This window comes from Rhinolophus sinicus, linkage group LG10 (genome assembly GCF_036562045.2).
Source record: "Rhinolophus sinicus isolate RSC01 linkage group LG10, ASM3656204v1, whole genome shotgun sequence".
NCBI lineage: Eukaryota > Metazoa > Chordata > Mammalia > Chiroptera > Rhinolophidae > Rhinolophus > Rhinolophus sinicus.
The window spans coordinates 110656130-110678971 of NC_133759.1; the positions used below are offsets into that span (position 1 = coordinate 110656130).

General features: G+C 59.1%; 1 long non-coding RNA gene across 1 annotated transcript; it reads left to right on the plus strand.

The window, feature by feature from the left end:
* Positions 1-1371: 1371 nt before the first annotated feature.
* On the plus strand, positions 1372-9977 carry LOC141567330 (uncharacterized). The gene is made up of 3 exons (XR_012489944.1): positions 1372-6068; positions 6163-7933; positions 8125-9977. It is a non-coding gene; the product is annotated as an uncharacterized LOC141567330 (long non-coding RNA).
* Positions 9978-22842: the final 12865 nt, after the last annotated feature.

Consider the following 22842-nt stretch of genomic DNA (forward strand, 5'->3'; position numbering starts at 1 on the left):
ATGCATCTTCCTCCCCATCCCACCTGGTTGATTCCGGCCATTCTTTCAGGTCCCTGCTCAAGCATGAGGGACCCCTCTCCCCACCCCTGGTTCCACTTCCTCCATAAAGACCCTCACAGCATGTTCGCCTCATCAGAGGGCCTTGAGGACATTGGTGGGAGTGGGAGTCAGGTCCAGTTTGTTCACTGTTGTGCCAGCCCCAGCACAGAGCCTGGCATGGGGCAGGTACTGCGTACAAGGGTCAGCTGCAGAGCAGTGAGATAGTGACCAGTGTCTGGGGCAGCAGGTGGTCTTTCACTCCCGGCAGCAGATACCACACAGGGGACTGTGCCTGCCGGCTGCCTTCCTCCATGGGGGCCAGGGCTCCTGCTAACATCCCTTAGTGCCAGAGGCTGACGGCCAAACATCTGGGCGGAAGGTGGGGTTCTGGCAGGGGAAGGGAGCAGGCGGGCTGTGTTGTTGGGCCCGGGGGGCTGTTGATCAGCGGGGAGACCTGGATGGATTCCAGGCGGCTTTGCCCTTCTGGCCTGTTTCCACGTCTGTAAAATGGGCACGTTTCCGGTCTTCACCTTGCAGGGCTGTGATGAGTCAAGGAGACTCGTGCATGTGTGCCTGCTTTGTAAATTGCGAAGGGCTGTGCAGGTGGGGGCCACTCCTGACGTGCCTGAGCACTCTTCTGCAGGGTAGACCACCCATACCACTCCTTACACCTCCAGGGACTCTGCCTGTCCCCTGCCCCTGGAGTCCCAGCTGCCAGGCTCCCTGGCAGGGGGGAAGGATAGAAGACGGGGGGCCCTGCTGGCTGGAGGACCCCTTCTGGCTCAAGGGAGATGCACAGCAGCCCAGGGGAGAGGGTGGCCAGGGGGCGGGCGGGGTGGACTGCGGCCCCTCCCACCACCCTGTGCCTGCAGCCCCTCCCACTGCCCCGCGTCTGTCTGCGGCCCAGCAGTGGCTGTCTGTCCATCCGTCTGCGTGGGGCGGCCTGCTCAGCCAGAGCTGGCGGGCGGCTGCAGGGCACGCAGCTGTTTGCTGGGCCTTGTCAGGAACCAAACACGTAACTGTTTAACGATTGAACCACACTAATGAATATTGGGCCAGATATTTTCGAGGCCTGTTCCGACTGATTACTTGGAGAGCTGAGTACGTCTCCCAATTACCCAGGCAATTAGGCGACTAATTAAACACTTACCCTCCGCTTCATAAACAGGCGTACGCGGGTGGGAGCAGGAGCGGGAGCTGGCTCGATGCCTGTGCACCGTGGGCAGACCAGCCGGGGGCAGGCGAGTAAGAGGCCTGGCGTCCACACAGGCCAAGGGTCTCTCCTGACCTGCCTGGGGCAGAGTCCAGTTTTCGCAAACCCTGTCAGTTGCCTCCTGCTCCCGGAAGCCCTCTGGCCTGCCCTGGCCCAAAGGTCCGCTGCCTGCTGACTGTGGGGTCCTGGCCCCACCTGGCCTTGCCCACTGCCTGCAGGACACCTCTGCTCTCCAGGCCCACCCTCTGCTCCGCTGCCCCAAGCCGTTTCTATCTGCTCAGAGGAGCAAAGCCTGCAGGCTTCCCAGCCTCTGGCCGCCACTGCCTGCTTCCAGCCACAGTGAGTTCGCTGGAGAGTCTACCCAGCTGTGTCAGGTATGGTAGTTTAGGACGTGGCCCACCGTTACCTCCTGTCAGGCGTGCCTCCCCTAGCAGGGGCAGGGTGTGCTCCCTCCCGGCAGACGGCAGACGAGCCAGGCTTAGTGCCTGGTTCTGCTGAGGATGAAGAGGAGGCTCTGGGCCTTCCCGCTGCAGCAGGCGAGGCCCATTCCGGGACCGGCCTCCATCATGTGTGGAGGCCCAGGCCATGCAGGGAGGCCACACGGGGTCCCAGCATGTGAGTGAGCAGCAAGCAGGTCATTCCAGCTGGCACCAGGTAGAGACCAGCCAGTGCAGCCAAGTGCAGATTTGTGAGTAAACAGACGTGGTTGTAAGCCACTAGGTTTGGGAGCAGTTTCCTGGGGAGCGATAGGAAGCAGAACGTCTCCAAGACCCTCACACGCTATCCCCCCAGACGTCCACCCAGAAAGGACAGAACTGGAGTTCAGTAAGCGAAGGGCTTGCCCTAACGTGCTCTGCCAGCAAGTGCTGCATCTGGACTCGAACCCAGGCCTGCCTGTCCAGCTTAGCTTGACTCGTGCAGTGTCCCTGTCTCACTGCACCAGGCCAGTACCCAGGGGACATCAAAGAGGGAAGGATGGCCCAAACAACCCACAGGGACAGAGGGAGTGCTCCAGGAGCCCTAGGGGGTGGGCCCTCACGTGCTGGTCAACCCTCAGGGCTTGGACTGGAGGGTCACCTGTCACAGGCCAGCTGGGCCATGTCACTGACTCCGTGTGGCCCTGGGTGGACCTTGTCCTTCTCTGGGCCCATGTCTTTGGCTTTACAGGAAGGACTTGGAATGCTGTCCCCACCTGGTTCCCAATGCTCCCTGGAGAAGTTAGGCTATGGGGTCTGGCCTGGGCACCCACATTTCCCTCCCTCACAGCCCCCCACCCTGATTCATGCCAGGACCCTGCAGCCACATCCTCGAGGCCGCTCCATGCCACCCTGACCCCGCAGCCCCCTTCTCATCTGCATTCTGCCAACAGGAGTCAGGTCAGGCTGTCTCATCGTGGTGGCCAGGGCTTCTGCCTGTCCTTCAGCTTTCCTCCCTCCAGGCCCTTGCCCAGCCAGGCCACCTGCCCAGATCCTCTGCAAGGTCCCACAGAGGGTGCTGGAGCCCCAGCAGTGTCAGACGTGTAAGTAAACACAGCAGGAAAAAAGGGAGGGTAGGAGAAAAATGAACCCGTGTGAAAAGAGTGTGTGAATGAATGAATGAGTGAGTGAATGAATGAGGAAGCAGATGAGGCAGCAGGCCGCACAGGGGTGTTCCAAGAGTGAGGGCTCCACACAAACCCATGTGACTCGGCAGGTCACGGCATCACTCTGAGCCTCAGTGTCCTCATCTCTAAATGGGGTGACATCCTCCCTACCTCTCAGGGTTGCTGCAAGCTGGTGAGATGATGCCGACAGCGCTTAGCACAGGGCCTGGAGCCAGGCGCACGGGGACCATGAGTGTCCACGTTCCCCGATGCGGGATGGGGTTCCTGCCATCCCCAGCTGAGGTCCAGGCAGCAGGAAGATAGGGCCTGGCTCCGGGCCACTGGATGGGGTGCTGTGGCCTCCTGACACAGCTACTTGGCCCGGAGCATGAGGTTCTGCCTTTGCTTCTGGATTGTCCCATCTCCCTGCCCCTCTGAGCCTGGGGCGCGTCTGGTCAGTGCTTGCCCACAGGCCCGGCAGCCAGGACCCCCAAGACTGCCCTCCCTATTCAGGAGCACCCCCAGAGCCCAGAGGCCAGCCAGGCAGGGCGGCCAGTGCTGGGCCTCGGAGGGAAGCCCAGCCAGACAAAGGCGCTGTGTCGGCCCAGCTGGCAGGACGCATTGACGCATTTACCGCGGCGGCCGGGAGCTTAGGAAAACAGGACCTTGGGTCCGCGCGAGCGGCGGCGGGGAAGCCGGAGCTAATTAAATCTGTGTCTGGCCACAGAGGCCGATTGTGCAGCCAGAGGATGTTAATGCGCATTTTAAATATTTATTGTGACTGAGGCAGGTTATGAAAACAGACATTCCTCCTTTCAACACTCCGTGCATCAGATTTAGGGCTTGTCTGGCCGCTGAGTGATTTTGCAGCAGCCATGAGGCCGGGGCCCATCCATCATGCCCACGAGGGGCCGCGGAGGTGAAAGATCAGCGGCGGATTCAGGGCCTGGTGGCGAGTGGGGGCGGCACACACCTGTCCACTGTCCCGGCCTGTGGGCAGCAGGGAGCCGTGCATGGGTGGCTCTACCCAGGAATGTCCTTTTCTCTGGTGCAGAGGGGCCACCCTCCCACAGGGGCAGCCCCGTGTCTTGGTGACGGCAGCAAAGGCTGCAAATCCACCCTCCTGGGTCCCCCACAGCTGGCTGGGGGTTCCAGCACCCTGCTCCCCTCTGGGCCTCAGTTTCCTCATCCAGACTGTGGGACAGAGTGGCACTGGGCACAGTTGTCGGGAGTAGAAGGCGGTGGGAAATGACGTGGCAGTGTCTGTGGTGTGGATGCCCCACCGGCCGGTGTCAAGCTGCCCTCTGTGTCACGGGCGGCAGAGCACAGATCCATGAACAAGCGGCTCTGTGGCTGGACGGCCGCAGGCGGGTCCGCTCATGCCCTGGGGGCCCAGTGTTTGGTGGTGCCTCCCTGGCGCACAGTCAGACCACAGCAAGCGGCTGCCTCTCCCTTCATACTGAGACAAAAGGTCCTGGATGGCCCTAAGGGAGGGCTGATGAGGCTCGGAGTGCAGGGGACCCCAGGGCCCTGGCAGACTGTTGGAGTGTGGGATACTCATCTGGGGGATAGAGGGGGCAGGAGCAGTGGGGAGCCAGGCCAGGAAGGGCTTGGCTGGGGGTCTTGGAGCGGTCAGTCCTGCTGTCCTCTGGGCATTAATGTCCCCACCTGTGGAGCAGGTTGTGGAGTGTCTGTTGTAACTGGAGCCACACTGGGGTGATGGCTGGTCTGATGGGAGGGCAGCTGGATCCTGGTGAGGCTGGGGAATTGGGATGAGGAGGCCCCCAGGCCATGCAGGTGCTGACTCTGCTGCAGAGTGAGAAGCCCAGCTACATCCTCCCACTTGCTTGTCATCTTTTAGGGAGGGGTTTCTGGGGACAAGGATCCTGCCTCCTACAACCACCCTAGAGCTGTGCTCAGCTGAGCAGGTCCCCAGGGGACACTGCTGAGGTCTGTTATCCCCACTCTAACATGCAGGGCAGGAATCTTCTCTCAGACCTCCTGCTTGCATGCTCCCAGTGACAGGCAGCTCACTACCTTACAGGCAGCTTCAGATTCCCATCCCTCATTTACCGAAGTCCACAAGGGGAGCAAGCGGGACCTCATCCCACATGGGCAGGCCCCAACTTGATGAGGGAAGTGACTGCCTTCCTGAGCCTGCAGCTGCTGCCCCAACTCTGCCCCATTCTGGGGCTGCCCCCATCTTCCTTCCTGTGCCAAGACACCCCATGTCCTCCTTTCCCAACTGTGCCAGGGTGCCTCCAGAGTCCCCTCACCATCCTACCCCCCAGCCCTCACCATGCCTCCACTGTGAGATGGCTCCAGGCTGCCTCTGGGCTCCTAGGGACCATCCTCGGTGTGGAGTGGGCGACCAGTGCCTCCCAGGGATGCCCACTGATGGGCCTGCTCTCCTGCTGACATCCCTGCTCACGACCCTCCTTTGGGTGTTTCCTCCAGACCAGGTAGCTTTGGCCTGCAGCCCGATGGACGGACGCTGAGGCCGGGTCCCAGCACTGCTGCCCCGAGCAGTGGGCACAGCGGCTGGGCTCCCAGACAGACAGCACGTGCCCATCCTGCCAATTAGGACCAGCCGTAACATCAGGTCGGCTCATTAGCAGAGCGCGGAGGGAGCCGGCAGACGGTGCAGCCGGTCGATGGGGGACACGCTGCCCGCCGCTAGGACGGCCCCCCACCTTGAGATCGATGGTCCCCCCATCATGGAGCTGAGGGGACAGCGGAGGCTCCCTGAGGCTCAGGCCCAGCAGGAGGCAGTCTCCCAGTCCCCAGGCCCGACTGCAGGCTCCCCCAAGTCCCCTGGCCAGTCCTGAGCAGATAAGACTGGACCATGTCCCTCAATTTACAGAAACAGGACCGAGGCTGGGGACTTCCCTCTGCCAGCAGGCATCTGGGCTCAGCCTTGGAAAAGAGCCTTTCTCTGGTGCACACAGAAGAGCCACCCTCCGACTGGGTGGGGGGGTGTCCAGGGGGTGGGGGGTGGCGAGTGCTCTGAGCCTGGGGAGGCAGGGCCCTGACTGCTGTGCACCCTTGGACAAGCCCACTGACCTCTCTGGGCCTCTCAGCCTCCTCCTGCTCTCCCCTGCCAGGACCCTGGGGACTGTGCCCCAAAGGCAGGGCCCCTCTGGAGGCCGGCTCAGGTTTGAGATCACGGACAGCAGACGTGCTGACATTACTCATAGCTGCTCCAGCCACAGAAATAGAACATAAGCCACATAGGCAAGTAATTTCAAATGTTCTAGAAGCCAGAGTGAAAAATGTCAAAAGAGCAGGTGCAATTAATTTGAATAATATTTTTTCCTTATCCCAGCAGACCTTGAACACCATCATTTCAACATGCAGTAAATACAAGCAGGAGTGGGACTGAGACGCTGTGTGTGCTTTTCCTCGTACTTTGTGCGTTTTGCACGCCCAGCTCACCCTGTCAAGATGCATAGTGTTTGGGCGGCCGGCGGCTCCCATTTTGGGCAGCGCAGGTCTGTGAGTGATGAGTGAAAGGCAGGCTGCGTGTGGCCAGCCCCATCCCCACCTGGTGCCAGGGTCCCTGCCAGCCCCGTGGGCCCACGTGATGGATGCCCAGAGGAGCAGGTGTCTGGCCAGGCGGTGCTGCGTTAAAAGGCCGCGGCCGTTCCTAACCCTCAGAAAAATAGTGAACCTGGCCGAAGTTTCAAACACACAAACACCCACTTAGCGTGATGGCCTGATGGTCGGGGCTGAGCCCTGCCCACCGCTCCTCTCGCTGGGGTCTCCCCACGGCACTCATGTGGGCAGTGCCTGGGCTGGGGCTCCCTGTCTCTCCTGGTGACCTCAGAGCAGCTGTCACGTTCTCGCTGGCAGGGCCGAGCTCTCCCCATTTCACAGACAGGGGCACTTAGCTGCCATTGTTGCCTGGCCAGTGAGCAGACTTTGAGACTAGAGCCCAGGTGTGGCTGACATGAGTCGGTCTCATGAGCGGGCAGGAGGTGGGGGCTGCAGCGGCCCCAGGCCAGCCTCCCAGGGGAGCGCCATGATCCCCACAAGGGGTTCCCAAGACACACCCCAGACCTTGGACAGGCCCCTGTGCACCCAGTTTCCCAGCAGGTGACCTCAGTGGCAGGATGGGGCTCTGGGAGCCCCCGACCCCGCTTCCTCCTGGGAACACATGGGCAAACACGGGACTGGGAGGTCATCCTGGCTTTCCCGCCACCTCCTCAGCGCCTGGCTTTTGGTCTTTGCTCCAAATCCAATCAATTTCTCACTGCCACTGCCTAACAGACTTTCCTGATGTGGCTGTCAGTGTTAAAAATAGTCAGGTGTCCCCACAAGCCACCCCTGCTCTGGCCCATCCCAGTCCCCAAGTCCTGGCCTAGTGTGTGCCTCCAGCCCAAGGGTCAGGTCTCCCTGGTACACACCCATGCAGTCCCCAGTCCCCACTGGTCACCAGGCATGCCAGGCTGGCCACTGGGCCCCCATTCCCACTCACTGTCCCCTGAGGAGAGGAGGGCAAACAGAGCAGTGAAGGGACAGGGTGCCTACCCTGTCCCCGGAAATCAGCCACAGTGGGCTTTCAAAGGACGGTGAGTTGGCCCCGCAACACTCCAATCTCCCCAAAGCTGGTGGCCCCATTTCGTTTTTTACTGTGGTAAAATACACATAACATTTACACCTTAATCATTTCTAAGTGTCCAGTTCAGGGGCCTTAAGTCCATCCATACTGATGTGCAGCTGTAATCACCGTCTGTCTCCAGAACTTTCCATCTTCCCAAACTGACACTCTGTCCCCATGAAACACTCACTCCCCTCCCCTCCCCCAGCCCCAGGCACCCAACAGCTACTTCCTGTCCCTGTGAATCTGCCTCCTCTAGGGACCTCATATAAGGGGAATCACACAGTCTGTGTCCTTTGTGACTGGTTTACGTCATTGAGCATAATGTCCTCAGGAGCCATCCATGTTTTATGTGTCAGAATGTCCTTCCTTTTAAGACTGAGTAATGTCCACTGTGTGGCTGGACCACATTGTGTCATCCTCTCGCCCACTAGCAGACACCGGGCTGCTTCCACCTGTTGGCTGCTGTGAAGAATGCTGCGGGGAACATGGGCTGCAGGTGTCTTTTCGTTAGTGTTCTCATTTTCTCCAGATAAATACCTAGGAGTGGACTTGCTGGGTCATAAGACAGTTCTAGTTTTATACTGATTTCCATAGTGGTTGCACCAATTTGCCATCCCACCGACTGTGCACGAGGGCTCCCTTTTCCCCACGTCCTTGCCAACACTTGTTTTGTCCATTTTTCTTTAGTAATAGCCATCCTACTAGTATGAAGTGTTCCCGTGTGATTTTTGAAACAGTGTATTTCCGAGAAGAGCGTTCTGGTGCCCCTGCTTTGTTGATGCTACGCACTCCGGATCTGCCCCACAAGCTCCCAGCCCATCCCTGCTTCCCCGCTCCAGCGCTGACCGCCCAGCCCTCGTGCATCTGCGAATCTGTATGGGTCGCACAGCCAGTTCCAGCCCTGCCTTCCTGGTGCAGACTCCTTTATCCTCCCACCTCCCAGCCGAGTGGCCAGGCTGCCAGAAGAAGGCGCCTGAAAAGACAGGCATGGAGCAGAGCCCCCGCCAACCCAGGCGCAAGTCGGGTGAGATCCCAAATCTGCTTGACTCTACTAAGCCTCTGAGACATGGGAGCTCGTTACAGCCGCTCGTGGCTCTTCTGCCCACGTGCTGGTACGTAGGTGACTCTGGGGGGCGTGCTCTGTGCACACATAGGCACAGCTTGTGTACGAGGCAGACAATTAAGTTCCCAAACTCACCCTAGAAAAAGTGCCACATACCTCATTGCTGAATGTCACTACGGTCACCTTCGAAGTACACGCCTTGGGAAGCTGTGCACCAACGCCAGCACCTAGTCCACCCTTCAAAGCAATTTTGGAACTCTTTCTGGAATGGCCATCAGAGCTGTCATCGTGTTACCCTTGATGTCCTGAATGTCATCAAAATGTCTTCCTTTCAATATTTCCTTTATCTTCAAGTAAATAAAGAAGTCATTGGGGGCCAGATCAGGAGAGTAGGCAGGGTGTTCCAATACGGTTATGTGTTTACTGGCTAAAAACTCCTTCACAGGCAGTGCCGTGTGAGCTGGTGCATTGTTGTGATGCAAGAGCCGTGAATTGTTGGCAAAAAGTTCAGGTTGTCTAACTTTTTCACACAGCCTTTTCAGCATTTCCAAATAGTAAACTTGGTTAAGTGTTTGTCCAGTTGGTACAAATTCATGATGAACAATCCCTCTGATATCAAAAAAGGTTAGCAACATCATTGCAACAATTTCACAAACTTAATTGTCTGACCTCACATGTGCCTGTGTGTGTGTGTACATAGGCACATATGCCTGTGACACAGGAGCCCAGTGGGGGCCAGTGCCCAGGCTGAAGACCGCGTGGGGCGCGAGCAGGCCCTGTTTGGGCCAGTCTTCCACTCTGCTGTGTGCCAGGAGGGCCAGGGCTGTGGGAAGCCACCCACGCCTGCAGGGTTTGGAGAGCCAGCTCGGTGCCCCTGGGAGCTCTGAGCCTTGTGCTCGCCTCCCATCCACGCCCCACCCAAGCCTCTCCCCACAGTCTGGAGACCAGGGCCCACGAGGGAGACCCGGAGTGACACAAGGGGAGGTCCCGGCTGCCTGTGGGCTTCCCCAGCATGGCTCAGCCGTGATTCTCCGGGTCAGTGTATCAGCCCAGCCGCCGGTCCGCCAGCCAGATGGTCGCTTCAGCAGGGAGAGAAAAACCTGACACGCCATTTCAAACCGATTTCATGGCGGGCCTCCAGAGAGCCCCAGCGAGCTCCTGACAATCCGATCTGTTGTGAATAAATATGACAAAATTGCCAATTACGGGAGAGAGGCTTCAATGTCGGGCAGCCGGCTGGCCATGGCCACGCACTCGGGGGCTGACACCACCGGGGACACAGCCCAGTGGACCGAGAGCTCTGAGTCTGATGAACAGGAGCTGGGCCAGGGCCAGAAGTGGTACCAGCAGGCACAGGGCTATGGCTGTGGCCAGGGGCCTGCCAGCCTGGGCAGAGGGAAACCCACTGCCCCATGGCCAGCTTCCGCAACGGCCCTCGGCCCACATGGCTCCACCATGAAGGGGACGAGGGCAGGCGGGGAGGCCCATGCATGACCTGGGCCGCAGGTCCACAGCCCTCACCAGCCCGGCTTGGACGCAGCCTCCTGTCTGTCAGCAGCCAGGCCCAGATTTCATAACATAATCCTCCTCCCCCGTGTCCCCAGAGGAGGCCCGGAGATGGCAGGGGCCTGCCCAGCTGCCCAGCAGCAGGAGAGGAGCAGATGACAGAAGCACCTGTCTCCCCGCAGCCCATGCCCCCCCCCACAGGACCCAGCAGGCCCCTGGTGAGACCAGTGCGCCTCTGCTCCACCCACTTCGGCTCCGAGGAGCCAGACAGCAGGTCTGTGTCTGAGCCCAGAGCTGCCTGGCCACGCGACACTAGGCCACCCCTGCCATCTTGAAATTTGTTTTCGTCAGTTATGGTAAGATGACAGACACGGAGACCACTGCCTTGACAGCAAAGTGTAGTGTTCGCACATCCCCAGAGAGTGGCACGTCACACCACGCACTGGTCAGGAGGCAGAGGGCTGGTGGGTGGGGCGTGGCCCAGAGCCTATGCTGTGGTTTTCGGGGGAGGGGAGGGGTGAGGCAGGGTCAGCCGGGGAGCAAACTTAGGGTTGGACAGCTTAAATAATTTGGGGCTATAGGATGATCTCTAGTTGTCTGGTACCTGGCCCTGGGTGATTTAGGAGTGTGAGAGCTAGGTAGAGGAGGCGGTTAGGTGTGGGCTCTGCATCGTGTGGTTTGCATGTGACAGACGTGCCCATGGAGCGGGGGAGTCCTGCTATGTCTAGGATTCGCTAGCCCAGGGAGGGCAGTTTCTCCCCTGAGATGTCAACACATCATAAATACAGACGATAAGAAACATGACTGACACATCTGCTCCTCTCCAGGCCTCAACTTTCATCCGCAGAATAGGAACTCCGAGGAGGTGGGCCCCACCCAGCGCCAGCCGTCTGCACCCCTACAGCTTTCTGCCCCAGCTCCTTTTGTCCCCTCTGCTGCTGACCTGCCCTTACCCCTCCAGGGGCAGGCATAGCTGGGAGGTCACCTCTGTGGACCGGATCTGCCAGCTTGCTCTCCTCTCCCTCTGCCAGCGGGCGAGCAGGCTCCAGAAGCACAGCCCCAGTCCTACCCCTGACACCCGGCCGCCCTCAGCCTTGGTCCAGCCCAGGCACTGGAATCTCATGGCCTTGGGTTAAAACACGAGCTATCAGCCCTGCCCTTTAATAGCTGAATGACCAGGGCAGAACAGTACCCACACCAAAACATAGCCTCCTGTCTTGTGCATAGAGAGCACCAAATAAATGGCAGCCACCATTACCACCATCACCACCATCACCACCGTCACCACCGTCACCACCATCGCCACCGCCTGCATCATATTCGTGATTGTCATTCTCATCTCCTCATCTCTCCCTAGTTTCTGAGCTGCCTGGTGACTAGGATTTCTTCCCGTTCTTGTGGGTCTTATGGTTCTAGAACAGGGCCTGAGGTCACATGGGAAAAGCCCAGACTCTGAACTCAGGCTGACCTGGATTTGAATCCCAACACAGGCTTTGGACAGTGGTGTGAGCTGTGGACTGCAAAATCCGAGGAGAACCATTCCAGGGTGCTCACCACTTACCAACTGCTTGCCTCTGGACAAGTTATTTGATGTCTCTGAGCCTCCATTTCCCCCTTGAAATACAAGCTTGATTTTCACAGGATTGTCTGAGGCTTAAATGGGGTGATGCAGGTAAAGTCTGGGCACAAAGCAGGCACAGAACCAGCAACCTCCAGTTGGTTCCCCCGCCCCCCAAGAGAGCAGCTGGCAGCCCCCTGACACCCCGGTTACCCTTGGTAGAGACCCCTCCATAATAGCCGAGAGCTTCTCCTGGAGCCCTCACAGCACCCGCCCCCTCATGATTCCTGCCAAGGGGGCTCCACGCTCAGGGTCGTGTGGGCACATCTGCTCCTCTGCCTGGATGGCCCTTCTGAGGCAATGCCCCTGTGAGAGGTGGCATCCCAGCCTCCCTGCCTCTCTTCAGTCCTGCCCACCTTCCCCCAATCACAGACCCAGAGCTTTTTCGTAGGAGAACATTTGGAAAATACAGAAAAGCACAAAGAGAAAAACCAGAGTTACCCATAATCCTGCCATCTGGCAATAAACCCTGTTTGTTAAGTATTTTAAATGACCAATGTGATGATAACACTTTAGGGAAAAGTCAGAAAACAGAAAAAAAAAAAAAGCCCCTGTCCATCTCCCCACTGCCCTGTCCCGTCCAGGCCGGTCCGGCTGCCTATGTTTTCACTTCGTCACACCCTTGACACGCACAGAAGTCTGTACGCCCCACCATCCGTGTCACAGGGCTCCTAGCGCTCACGCCCCAGGACTGCCTGCTGTTCCCTCGAGTGGGCACCTTGATGCACTAGACTGCTGGACACTTCAGCTGCTTCCAATTTTTTTTGTCATTAAAAATAATATTTCAGTGAATATCGTTGGGCTAACACTCCTATATTTTGGATAATTTCACAGAAGAGTGTCCGAGGTGGCGTTAGTGGGTCAAAGACAGCAAGTACCTGCATGGCGCTTTATTCAAGCTGCCAGATCGCTTTCTGGGGCTGCCTGGTTGCCAGCAACCCCGGCAATGGGTGCCTTTGTGAACTGGGGACTCGGAGTCTCAAGGGCTTATCTGCTAAGCAGTGGGGCCCCCCCAACCCCCTGCCAGGTCAGGGTCCACCCCTCCCGTCAGGCCCCATCCAACACCACTCAGTGCCCTTCGACTCTAACCATGCACCTGGATCAAAAGGTGAGCGAGACAGTGGCAGGTTTGGGGTTCACGGTGCAGTGGGGAGAGGCATCTGGGAGTCTGTGTGCAACTAGTTCCCAGTTATACCTCCAGCCCTCCCCCCACAGAAGCTCATCTACAACCAGCAGCTCCACCTGGACGTCTGCTGGACACCCGCCTCCTGTGGCCCAGCTGGTGCTGGACTTAGGCCCTCGTGTTGCCTCTGTCCTCGTGCTCAGCTTGGTGCCACTGGCCACTCAGGCCAGGAACCAGGTAGCAGCTTTTGTACTCATCACTCCCACCGTTGCTCCCTCCCCCCTGAGCAAGGTTGGACAGCTCTCCCGGCTGCTATGTCCCCAGGCCGAGCTGCCAACCCCACACAGGACGCCTCAGCACCGTCCTCACTGGTCTCCTGCTTCTCGACCGCTTGAGTCACGGTGCACGTTTTGAATCAAGGTATGCCATGATGGGAACCTCCAACACTTTCCCACTAAGAAGCTGACTCTCACGTCTCACCAGGCCTCTCGGGACCTAAAGATCTAGCCCCTGGTGGCCCTCCCCACCTTGTCTCGTTCCCTGTCCCATGTCCAGGACGCCCAGCCACACAGGCCTTCTTCCTGCTCTGAGTGTGATGTGCTGTTTCCAGCCTCCCAGCCCTCACTTGTGCGGGTGCCTCCCCCAGATCCCACACGCCCGTTTCTGCCTCACCTTCACATCTCGGCTGAACACCTGAGTAAATGCCCTCTTTCCTCAGATCCCATCGACACCCAGTCCTTCCTTCATGTGTAATCCACACATTTCTTATTTCCTTGCTTTTCTCCCTCATGGAGCATAAAAGTGCCATGAAGTCAGGCCCTTGTTGCTCATTACTGAACAATGAACCAGCACAAAGCCCGGCATTTAAGTTGCTTCATAAATGGATGGATGAATGGATGGATGGATGGATGGATGGTGGGTGGTGCGTGGGTGGATGGGAGGATGGACCACACAGTGCACTTAGTTCCCCCCTCCCTGAGCTGCCTTCATCCCGCGACAGTTTCTCTGACTTTGTTTTCCACAGCAGTGACATCTCTGGCTAGTTATTAGGTTGGTGCAAAGTAATTGCGGTTCAAAAGGTTAAAAAATTGCAAAAAACCGCAACTACTTTTGCACCAATCTACTATTTTGCAGAACAGCCTCCATTTGGCTTTGTGGGGCTTCCGCATTAGCAGGTACTTCTGTGCGGGAATATCACAGAAATGATGCTGTGTCTTCCCAGGGCCCCGGGTCAGGAGAGCCTGGGACAGCTATCCCATCACAGGTATTGTTGACCACTTGCTGACACCTGTTGGGTTTCTCCAGTTTGAAGGTACTATTTTTCTCTTTTTAATCAGTTAAGTACATTCAGCTTTCAAAAGGAAGCACATTCTGTCACCTGCTACAGCGTGGATGGACCCTGAGGACACTGTGCTGATGAAACCAGCCAGTCACAAAGGACACACTGTGTGATCCCACTGACACGAGGACCTAGAGATGGTGGGTGCCTGGGGGCTGGGGAGAGGTGGGGAGTGAGTACTGAATGGGGACAGAGTGTCAGTTTGTGAAGATGGAAAGTTCTGGAGATGACAGTGGGGAAGTCAGTGTAGGTGGACTTAATGCCCCTGAACTGGACGCTTGGAAATGTTAAGACGGTAAATGTTACATTATGTATGTTTTATCTCCAAAAGGTGAAAAAAATAAAACATAAAATAAAAAAATGTAAGGGTCTGGAGGGGGCACCTAACGCCACTGGGTTCCTGTGTGTGTCACACTGTCGCCCCCTAATGCCGGCATCCATCATGGTTCTTCCTCAAGCTGGGTTTCGAAGACATCTAGAGGCAAACCAGCTTCCTTCTCACATTCAGAGAGGCAAGCTGCTTAATAACCCCAGGGCGTGATGGGTCCTGGTGACACAGGAACCAGGACAGAAATGGTGGCCGGCAGCCGTTTCCTGCGGGCTCCTGGTGATAGTGCTCTATACCAAGCTTTCTTTCGTCCCCTCAGCAGATGCACAGCCGGGCTCCAAGCTCGCTCTGCCTTCTGGCCCACAGAGTAGGTTCAGAGGAGGCCAGGTCCCTGTTCCTGGTAGGGAGGCTGCTCTGGCCTTGGCCTGGGGCCTGGCCATGGGCCCACTTTCCCAAATGAGCTATAAATATCTTGCTGGGAGGAAGAGGAAGGAGGAGCTGTAGAAGGGACCTCTGGCCCCCGCAGGTTGCTGTCACCCCAGGTCCCTGCTGCACCCCAGAACACAGCCACCTCAGGGGGCAGCCTGAGACGTCAGGGCACCGGCCAGGCCTCGCACCCCATTACAGTTTATGGTCCCGACAGCCTGTTCAATCCTCGCTCGGCATGCCCGTGGGGCTGGCTGGCCCGGCTTTGATTCTCTCCCACCCATCCAAGCGTTTTAGGAAGGTTCTTACAACCCTCTCCAGTGTTGTCCAGCCCTTCCTGCCATGTTCTCTTTTTAGGGACAGAGAGACAGACGGGCTGGTGGCCCTTCCCCTTCCCAAGGCGGCAGCTGTCTTTTCCACCCCGTGTCTGGACTTCTGCCTGGTTTCTCCAGAGCTTCATCTCATCTCTCCCAGGCCTTTGAACCAAAGCTGGCAGCCATGCATCATGGCCAGATAAATGCTGTCCTACGTGGGAAGCCAGAGGCCCAGGTGATGAAAGGGTCTGAGTCCCTGGCCCCCTTCCCACAGGCCACCACAGTCCCTGGGGGCCGAGCGTGAAACTCCATCTGTGACAAGCGTGACAACCACAACACACCTTGTATTCTCATCTTTGCCCGGCCCGGCCCTCAAAGCCTGGCTCATTCACCTTCCCCCCACAGCCGTGAGGGAGGGGGAAACACCCGCTTTCCAGGAGAAGAAACTGAGGTCCAGAGGGGCAAAGCCACTTGCTCAGTGAGTTGGCAGAACCCAAAAAGCCTGGCTAAGATCCTGCTGTCCTCCCTCCAGCTGCTCCAGCCGTTCTGTGGGAGTGTCCCCAGGGGAGTGAACCTTGGAAGCTCGGGGGGTGCCCAGAGACGGAGCCCATCATGCAGAGCCCAAGATCCCCCAGCGCCCTCCGCAGGTGGGGCCTCACCCCTGCAGCTGGGCCCCATGTGCTGGGACTGCCGGCTGCTCTAAATGTTAGTTATGGGTGGCCTGTGTGCTGGCAGCCCCAGGTAGCAGGGTCACCCTGTTTGTTCTGTTCATGAGAACTTCCCATGGCTGGCCTTCTCACCTGCCTCTGTCACCGCCCCGAGCCCCTGAACCTGACCCCACCGCACCACCCCCCAAGCTGGCCAGAAACCTTATCCACCTAGCTGGAGGCTGCTGCCTGGCCCTGGGGGATGGGCTTGGGGTGGGGAGGGGATGGACACCAGCCTGTGCCTCTGCTGCCACCAGCTTCCTGTGTGACCTTGGCTGGCCCCAGCCTCTCTCTGGGCCACAGTTCTCCAATCTGAAAAATGAGGATGTGGCCCGATGCTGGCAGTTCAGACAAGCAGCTGTGGCTGTCTGGATTCTAGTCGCAGAGGGGCCACTCACCCGTTGTCTGAGGCACAGCACTCCCACCCCTGGGCCTCCATTATCTGGTCTATAAAATGGACTAAGGCGTCCTTTCCTGGGCCTCCAGGTCGCAGTGACTGCAGCAAGGCAGTAAAAGCTTACAAACTCGGGGGGCCCTGGGCCTGGCAAGGAGTTTTTGCCTTACGGGGGGCCTATGACCTGGATTTCCCACCAGGCTCCAGGCCCCATCTCCATGTGTCACCTGACCCGTGCAGTGCCCCCCGCAGCCCCTCCCTGCCCGTCTGGGGCTTCTCTGTTCTGAGGCCTCCCGCCCACCTGCTGGGCTCAGATGAAACCCACCATGTGTTTTTTCTGAAGGGGGGGCGCTAATCTGCTGGAACAGGGGCCTCTCAAGCAGCGGGGGTAGGGGTGAAGGCTGCCAGTTCTCAGAGCAGCCAGAGGTCAGGGTTCAGGAAGGTGAGGACAGGGAGGGTGGTGGGGCCCCTTGACTCCTGCCGAGCACTGTGCATGGGGCCACCGAGCACCCCACCCCCTGGGTGCTCCAGGCCGGGCTCTGGCTGCTTCCTCCCCTCCATCCAGGCTTGCACTCTTCCTGGATGGGCCACTCAGCACCCGTCCAGCAATGTGTCCCCATCACCCTCTGAAGGAGACAACTAAGAGACGCCTCACCAGGGGGACATTTGGGCCCCGCCCACTCCCTGTGGTCTCCATGCACCCCCACAGATCCCAGGGGAGGCCCCGCCCAGCCCTGAGAGGCTTAGCCCGAGGCTATAGGATCCCTGTCTCATCTTGGTGGCATGAGGGTCTCTGAAAAGCTGCACAGAAGGGTGAGTTCAGCAGCCTCTTCCATCTTGTTGAGGCCAGAGCTAGGAAGCAGACGGGTGATGGAGCCCCATGCTGTTGGAGCACGGTCCCCACAGCCCACACCCCCCCAGGGCCCGGCTGGGGCCAGGCCAGGGAGCAGACCGCACACGTGTGGGTGGAGGGCTGGCTGAGCCCCTCAGAGAAGCCTAGCCCTCTGCCTCGCTGTGACCTGGCCCATGCCCAGCCCTCCTACTGCTTCATCTGTGGAATGGAGCTGCAGAGCTCCCCAGGTGCTCTGTGGACTGCAGAGTGCTGTTGGCATGTTTGTGGAAAGAGCTCTTGATGAGAAGGCATGGTGCCCACCTACTGTGCAGCCACAGGACCCCATGGGATTTCTAGCCATGGGGAGCGCAGCCCCTCTGCTGCCCAGGGCATCTCGTACGCCTCTCCTCCACCCCTGGGTTTGGGCCAAACAATGGCCGGGGCTCTTTGGGGAGCTCCCCAGGCTGGGCCCCAGGGTTCCCTTTTCATGCTCTCACTGACCTGCCTGGTGACACAGCTAGACCCATCCCCCTGCCACCCTGGGGCCCAGAGCAGATGGGGAGGCAGGCTCCTCAAAGCTGGAGCGTTTCTTCCCCTGTGTTACCTGCCATGACATGGGGAAGCTCAACAGCCTGTGAGAGCCAGGGGAGGGGGCTCCTGCCTGGTCAAGGGCGGAAGGACCCGAGAAGCCTAGGAAGGGGCCCAGGCGGTGAGCTCAGGAGGAGTGGGAGAGAGGCTCCCTGCAGAGTCCTCAGCAGGGCAAAGGCCACCATCGCATCCTAGGTGCCACAGGGAGAGGGACTCAGCGGTGTCCCCACAGGCTGAGCCTCGGCCAGAGATGTCTCACAGGTGTGTGCTGGGTGGCCCAGCGATTCCGGACTCAGGAGCCATGTGCCCTCTGCCGCCAACATCTGGGTGTGTCCAGCGTGTGTCTGGGGGATGCTCCTGCTGGCCCTCGGGGCCTGGCTTGGAGCAGGGCCCCAGAATGGCACAGCAGCACAGGCTCACCACACAGGACTGGGCCAGGAGTGCCCACCGGCTACCACAGCTGTGTGACTCCATCTCTCCATCTGGACAAGGTGGGGGGAGAGTCACCCAACCCAAGCTTGTGCTGGTCATTAGGACTCTGCAGGGATAAGCAGGGGTGCTGGCACCAGACGCCCTGTACCTTGGCCCGGCCCACAGCAAGCAGACCTGCTGGGAGCCATGTGCTCACCCCAGACCTTACCTTTGCCCCAAGGGCCACCCCACTCCTGCTCTTCTGCCATTGGCCCTGCTCTCCTTCCAGAACTCGGCATGGCCCATGGGTCTCAGCCCAGAACGCCACTCGAGGCTGTCGTGGCAGCCTGAGCCTCAGTGTCCCTTTGTGAAATGGGGCAAGAACAGTACATGCCCCCCAGGCTATGGGAGGGCTCAGTGGGCCCTCCCGCTCAAAGCCCTCATCTGCGGCTCAGTAGCGGCTCCCAGCCCATGGCAGGAGTCCCCTCTGGGCACCCTTTTCCAGGGTCTGCTGCTGCCCACCAGACACATGGCACCTTTGGCTGGATTTACGGGTCCCAACCTCACCTGTCCCTGCAGCCTCCAATGGGACAGCTGCTGGCAGCACCTCCAAACAGCGGGGGAGGCTGTCCATGGGGATTGCCGAGGGGGTGGGGGGCCCTCTCAGGCAGCCCAGGCCCTGACACTATTGCACACACACCACCTACTAGGTGTGTTTTCACACCCTGTCACCACTGGGACGTTTTGCATCAGCTTCCAGGGAGGATGACAATCTCACTATATGGAGAATGGGCTGGTGACGGCTAATTGATTTTACAGCGGCACCGAAGGACAGACAATGAAAGTGCCATCAATTTAATCCACTATTTAATGGTTCCAATTTAGCCTCTGTAAATGCTCACTAAACTAATTTCTCTGGGTTCAGCAATCTGAAAAGCTATCATATCTCTAATCTCCTTCAATATATTCATCTGGAAAAGGGAATTTAGCCAATTGTGATGTGCGGAGATGGTCTGTTAGCACAGTGTAAATGTTTATAACACGGCAATCGAGTTCGTTTATAAGGATATGAAAAGTTTTATTGGGGAGGGCACTGGAGTGGAACCGGCGGATAATAGGCAGTTACCCAGCAGGCCCCGGGCGCCCGGGAGCGGGCAGGCATGCAGAAAAACACTCGGATTTGCTCTAATCCCAAATTGTGAGCTCAAGTTCGGCCCAGCGCACAATGCGCCTGGAACTTGGCGGCACAAAGGAGTGGATGCCACCCCCCAGACCCCACCTCCCGCCAGCACTGTGCCCCCACCCACACGAAGGCGGCTGGTGAGTGGGGCAGCGGGACCAGTCGGGGGCTTGGGTCCCAACCGGGTTCTCCCCTTCCAACCTCCAGGGCCCAGGGCATACAGAGATCTGGCCTTTCTGCTCCAGCCATGGCGGCTGGGCCTGTGTGGCAGTGGGTCTGTCCCCAGCAGGGTAGTCGGATGGGATTTATTAGAAAAAGAGAGGTGACCAGCTGTTCTCCATCTTTTCTGAGGCCTGGAGCAGAGGAAGCAGGCTTAAATTACGGAGCGGACTTAGGTTCCACACAAAGGGTTTCCTCCCTGGGAGGGGCTGGGAGGCCTGACACACACCCCCATCCCAGTGACCTTTCCCAGGGTGGGTGCCCGGCACAGGGGCACAGGCGGCTGGGGACAGTGAACCGGAGCCCTCCTCCAGGCGGGGACCCAGGCTCGGGTGCTGAGTGGCCCAGGCCTGAGCCTGCTTGCGCGTGTTTATTTTTGTTTCCCGGGGTGGTTGAAGACCCATTATTCAGCGCTAACGAGCAGCTAACCCACCCATTAAGTGTGGTTTTGGGGCATTGTTGTTCTTCTCACATCCATCCTGTTTTTAGAGAAAATACCCCACAGCAGCAGCACATAAATTAGGGTACCGGGTTCTGGGAAGTGCCACAGGCCTCCTGCAAATTTGAGAGTAACCAGGCGACTTGTGGAAAGGCAGAGAGAGCGGCCCTGGGAGAGACAGCGGGAGGCAGGGCGCTGGGAGGGGCAGCAGCCCAGAGACCACCCCCGCCCCAGGCCTGGGGACCCAGGTGGCCCATCTTGGGCCCAGCCCTTCCGCAGGGCCTGGATGATGAGGACAGAAATCGATTGGCCACACGGCCGTGACAGATTCTCCTGTCCCACCTCCAAGACAGGGGACCCCGGAGGGCAGGGCCCACATCTGGTCCTGGGGTCTCAGGTCCCAGCAGGGCCTGGTGTGCAGCGGGCACTCACACAATTTGGTAAATGGGAAGATGGATGCCTACCTGCTTGCACTTGGTTGGGGGCAGGAGTGGAGAGCAGGGGGCACGGTCAGAGGCTGGCAAGCAGTCCAGTTCTGGGCCCTCCAGTGCCCCTGTGCCAGGTGCAGGGTGCCAGGGAAAGGTGACCTCTCACCAGCGCACTTGGGTGGGACCCCTCACAGCTCAGGCAGGCTGGGTCCCGGCTGCCCAGAGCTGCCCATACAACCACATTGACACCTGGAAGCTGGCTGTGACTCTGGCCCCTGGCGCTGCTGCTCTGGGGTCAACTGCTTTCCCCAGAGCTGCAAAGGCAGAGACCCAGACGCCAGTCAGAACTCGCCCGGGATGACTGGTGCGGCTCCCTCCTGCTCTCCCGCTCTTGCTGTGCCAGCATGTTTCCAGGGTCAACAAAACCACTTCCCTATTCCACTGCCTGCGGCAGGAGGCCCAGTGGGGAGCTGGTTCTCACTACAGTGGCAACGACTGCCGACTGCCTGGCGAGGCTCTCTTCCTGGGAGGGGCTGGACTGGGAGGACACAGGTGCCCTGCGTCACCCTCTGCCTGGGGCTGGTGTCTGGTGGGGAGTTCTCCAGGCCTGCACTGCACCTGGCCATGTTGGGGCAGGGGCCCCAGGGCCAAGGCCAGGTAGGGCCAGGAACCCATCAGCACCTAGGGCCACTCAGCGTCTGCCTTCCTGTTAGCAGGTGGCTCCTCCCTCCGTTTGGCCAAATCAGAGCTTGACCGACATCCAGTCTGGGAAGAGCTGGGGACTGGGCCGCAGTGAGCATCCACTGCCCTCAGGCCTCTGGCCTGGGGGTGGCCAGCGAGCTCGGCTCCTGGACAGTGACACGGTGTGGGCCAGCGGGTGGGTCTGTGACGGCAGGAACATGCTTCCCACTGTAAACTCTGTTTAACATTCCACAGAGCTTCACTGCACTTGTGTTTGTGTCTGAAAAAGTCTGTGTTTAACGTCAAGGGCTGGTAAACTTCCCTGCTTATGTTGTCACGCGACTCCTTATTTGAGTATTTCGATTTAATTTCACAGTTCATATACCTTAAGGTTTTGGCTTTCCCCCTCCCCTCGCCACTCACTCAGAGATGCCAGCCCATCGTGCCCATCCTAGGATGGCTCTGTGGCAAGGGCAGGACCACGCCACCCCAGGATCGGGGCCTGATGGCCTGGGGCAGAGCACGGGATGTCTAGGCGTCCAGGGTGGCACCCTGTTGGGGACAGGAACACGTGAAGAGCAGGGAGGGAGCCAGGAAGTGGGTTCAGAGCCAGCCATCACCCTGTGACTCAGTTTCCGCAGCTGTGGAAGGAGGGGAGGGGCTGTGGGACCTGTTTTCTGCAGTGCCTGCCGGCCCCTTATCTCGTGGTCCACGCCGTGCTGCTGGGGTGGATGGGGACGAGGGAAGAGCAGGAGGCCAGAGAGAGGCCAGGGGCCAGATCCCCTGCCTGCCCTGCCCACCTGCCACTCTTCTGCCCAGGGGGCATCCAGACCACTGTGGCAGGGTGGCTGTGGGCAGGCTCACTCCCTCCGGGCCTGCAGCTCTATCCACCAGGAGCCCATCGGCTCATGGTCAGGCCAGGCTGGCACGGCTCTGCTGAGGCCCACACTTCACCCCCGCCATTCTGGCTCGGGCAGAAACTCTTTTTGGAAGCAGGCGAGACCCTGCGAGGTGGAGGAGCCAGGGGTGCTGCACAGCACCCTAGGGCATCGCTGGGCCAGCCTGGCCCCAGCCACCCCCTGTTGGTCAAATGGACCAGATGGGAAAGGCGCCAGGGCACATGTCATCAGTCAGCACCATGGGAACACCATCTCCATTCTGTGCCTGAAAGTGAAAATCTTCCCAGGGCCTCCGGGCATCTGAAGGCCTCAGGGAAGGGAAGGCGAGGACATGCCTACAACACCTATCTGAGCCGCCCTGACACAGGGCACCCATGGCAGACGCCCCCTGGGACAGGGACTGGAGCCATCAAACAGCCTTCTCCTTCCCGGGGGTACTGAAGCGGGGGGTGTCTAGCTCCACAGTCTTTCCAGAAGTGGAGGAGGCAGGTGGGGGCCCTGGTGTCCCCAGGACTCACACCTGAGGCTCCGAGAGGTCCATTTACTTGCCCAGGATCGCGCCACCGCTCACCCTTCCCCACGAGGCTGCCCATCCCGTTGGGGACCTGTCTGTCCTCAGTGGCCCTGTGCTCCTCATGCTATGGTTCTTCCCCAAGGACCAGCAGTGAGAAGCCCAAGACCTGCCCCAGGTCTGGCCACCCCAGGCCCCGTGCACCCCTGGGGGGGGTGTTCTCCCCAGCACAGGGGACAGTGCTGGAGAGCAGGCCTCTCTATGGTTAGGCAGCACCCTGGAGCATTCTCTGAACAGGACGGGGAAGGAGGGAGGCTGGGGGCCTGGTGAGCGCAGCTCCCGTGAAGCCTGCCCTCCAGCCCCAGATGGCGAGTAAGAGGCAGCCTGAGCCGACGGCCT